This window comes from Asterias rubens, chromosome 4 (genome assembly GCF_902459465.1).
Source record: "Asterias rubens chromosome 4, eAstRub1.3, whole genome shotgun sequence".
Taxonomy (NCBI): Eukaryota; Metazoa; Echinodermata; class Asteroidea; order Forcipulatida; family Asteriidae; genus Asterias; species Asterias rubens.
In genome coordinates, this window is record NC_047065.1 from 16,401,902 (window position 1) to 16,405,643 (window position 3,742).

Genomic DNA, 3,742 nt, shown 5'->3' on the forward strand with positions numbered 1-3,742 from the left:
CATATGCATAAATAACAAACCTGTGAAAATTTGAGCTGAATTGGTCATCAAACTTGCGAGATAATAATGAAAGGAAAAACAAAAACAATTGTCACACGAATTTGTGTGCTTTCTGATGCTTGATTTCGAGACCTCAAATTCTAAACTTGAGGTCTCGAAATCAAATTCGTGGAAAATTACCTCTTTATCGAAAACTACGTCACTTCAGAGGGAGCCGTTTCTCACTATGTTTCATTCCATCCATCTCTCCCCATTACTTGTAATCAAGAAAGGTTTTATGATGATAAATCACTTGAGTAATTACCAATAGTGTCGACTGCCTTTAACTCTACATTGGACATACAAACAAACAAAAGTTGTAAGTGGTGAAGACACCTTTTACTCACAAAAGAACTATTTAAATTAGACATTATTTCAGCAATTGTTCTGTGTCTCACACATTTGTGTTGTCTGCATCATGTTTACACCTACTGAGAGACATTTTGTCATCAAAACCTATTCTTTCGCGTTTAAATGTTTTAACAGATTCTTTTGTAAAGTTAATTCTTTGTATACACAAAATCCAAAATAGAAAATCCTAAACTTAATTAAACAAATCTAATGGCAATGTTTGCTTTGTCTGATGTAGCGAATCAACACTCCCTCCGCTCAACCATAGATTTTGCATTCTAGTCAAGATGGATAATAACCAGTTTCAGGTACATGTTCATAGAGCTGCTCAAACCAGAATTATGAACTTTCTGCTAAGCACAAATAAGCTGGATACTAGTCACAGATTGTGGATGCGACATGGTACTTTGGCTGGTAAGCTTAATCTGGTAAGCATAATTTTGATGTGCTTAGCTACTTTTACTGCTTAAGCAGCTCTATGAAATTGGGCCCAGTTTTTACGATAGTTTTATTTTTGTCAGTTCAAATCAGTCATGAAACTTAATTGTGCCCTTGAGCAAGGCACTTAACCGTAATTTATATTTACTTCGTAAAAAGTTTGGAGGATGGTGCATAATGATATCCATGCCTACATCTTTACAGACTATGAAGGGGGGAACCCTGTTTCAGCCCCAGGAGTAGGTGACAACATGCCCCTTGTGGCAAGTGATTTTGATCAAAGCGCAAATGAGTTAGGTGTACTATATAGCCCTCACCTTAAAGTGGCCGTTCGACCATGTGTGTTGGGCGAGCTCATACAAAATTTAATCTTCAGTTTATAAACCACATCCACTTATAAATGTACATTAAATCCCTAGAAGTTTAATATTTAATCAGAAAAATACACTGCCTGTTTTTAAAATACCACCTTCCTCAACTGGTTTTAACTTTAAGTATTTTGTATTTACTTAATTCTTGTATAGCAAAGTTCGTTGATAACTTTATTTTGTATATTTTTTATTATTTATGTAACAGATTTATATTAACATTTTTTTTTAGTTTGATATTTCAGTGTAGTAGAATAAACATCTCAATCTTAGTCGATTGTTACACTTCATGTACTTTGCACTGTAAGTTATTTTCGTTTGTTTGAATAAACTATTTCAAGATGAAAATTTTTTATTGTGAATAATTTTCCTGACAATTTTATGTTAAAAAGGCACTGAATGGGCACTATTGGTACTAGTAATCACTCAAAATAATTGTTAGCATAAAAACTTAACTGGTAAAAAGCAATGGATAGCTCTTGATAGTGTACAACATGAAAAAGCGGCTCCCTCTGAAGTAACGTAGTTTTGGAGAAAGAAGTAATTTCTCACTCAAATATTTTAATTCTAATTTCAAAACCTCAGAAATAGATTTTGAGGACTCATAGTCAAGCATCTGAAAGCACACAACTTGTGCGACAAGGGTGTTTTTTCTTCAATTATTCTCTCGCAATGGTAAGAAAGATGTTTTAAAAGTAGAATACAATTTGATCCACACAAATTTGTCTTGAATTTGTGTGGTTTCCTTTTACTTTGCTAACTAACACTGGCGGCCATAAATGGTGGCCGTGTTAGTTGATGAGGTAAAAGGAAAACCACGCAATTTTGAGTGATACTTGTGTGGATCATTATATTCTACTTTAAAAATATTTTTCTAATCATATGCATTTTATAACAAACAGTTAGTTACAAATGCTTTTCAAAGACCAACTCGACCGATCCCAGGCAATGTGTTCCTTTAATCACGTACCTGAGCTGCCAAATTTTGCATCTTGCAACCGGTGAGATTTTGATTACACTAAGCAGGGAGTTAGAATTGCAATCAGCATAATGGGATACAGTTTCCGTAATCGGGGAGATTTTCAAATCAGTATTTTCAGGGAACATTTGGCAGACTAGTTTTGAACTAGCCAAAAACCCATTGGAGAAAAGACAAGTATAAGGAGGGTTTAAGTTTTACTAGTTGCAGGGAAAACCCTAGATAATGATGCCAGGGAAAACCCACGTAGTAAGGACTGAAAACCAAATCCACATAGTGCCCCCGGTGTGATTCGAACCAGGGTCCTAGAGGTGGAAGGTGAGGAAAAAAACAACTAGGCAAACTTGAACACCCAGACAATGAAGCCACAGAAATAGGCTGTAAACAACATTGATAGATTCAGCTGTGGCTACATTGATTGATTCGGCTGTGGCTACATTGATGGATTCGGCTATGGCTACATTGATGGATTCGGCTGTGTACATCAATTGATTCAGCTGTGTACATTGATTGATTCGGCTGTGGCTACATTGATGGATTTGGCTGTGACTACATTGATGGATTCGGCTGTGGCTACATTGATGGATTTGGCTGTGGCTACATTGATGGATTCGGCTGTGTACATTGATTGATTCGGCTGTGGCTACATTGATGGATTCGGCTGTGGCTACATTGATTGATTCAGCTGTGTTCATTGATGGATTCAGCTGAGGTACATTGATTGATTCGGCTGTGGCTACATTGATGGATTTGGCTGTGGCTACATTAATGGATTCGGCTGTGGCTACATTGATGGATTCGGCTGTGTACATCAATTGATTCAGCTGTGTACATTGATTGATTGATTCGGCTGTGGCTACATTGATGGATTCGGCTGTGGCTACATTGATTGATTCGGCTGTGTTCATTGATGGATTCAGCTGAGGTACATTGATTGATTCGGCTGTGGCTACATTGATGGATTTGGCTGTGGCTACATTAATGGATTCGGCTGTGGCTACATTGATGGATTCGGCTGTGGCTACATTGATGGATTCGGCTGTGTACATCAATTGATTCAGCTGTGTACATTGATTGATTCGGCTGTGGCTACATTGATGGATTCAGCTTTGTACATTGATTGATTCGGCTGTGGCTACATTGATTGATTCGGCTGTCGCTACATTGATTGATTCAGCTGTGTAAATTGATTGATTCGGCTGTGGCTACATTGATGGATTCAGCTGTGTACATTGATTGATTTGGCTGTGGCTACATTGATGGATTCAGCTTTGTACTGTGATTGATTCGGCTGTGGCTACATTGATTGATTCGGCTGTGGCTACATTGATGGATTCGGTTGTTGCTACATTGATTGATTCGGCTGTGGCTACATTGATGGATTCGGCTGTGGCTACATTGTTGGATTCGACCGTGGCTACATTGATGGATTCAACCGTGGCTACATTGCTGAAAAAGCCTCTTCTTCAATATGGCCATGCCTTAGCAACAGCTACAGCTGTACTTCTGCTCAAGTTCGCCACAAATGAAACAATACAAGAAAAAATTGTCCAGAAGAAAACAAACA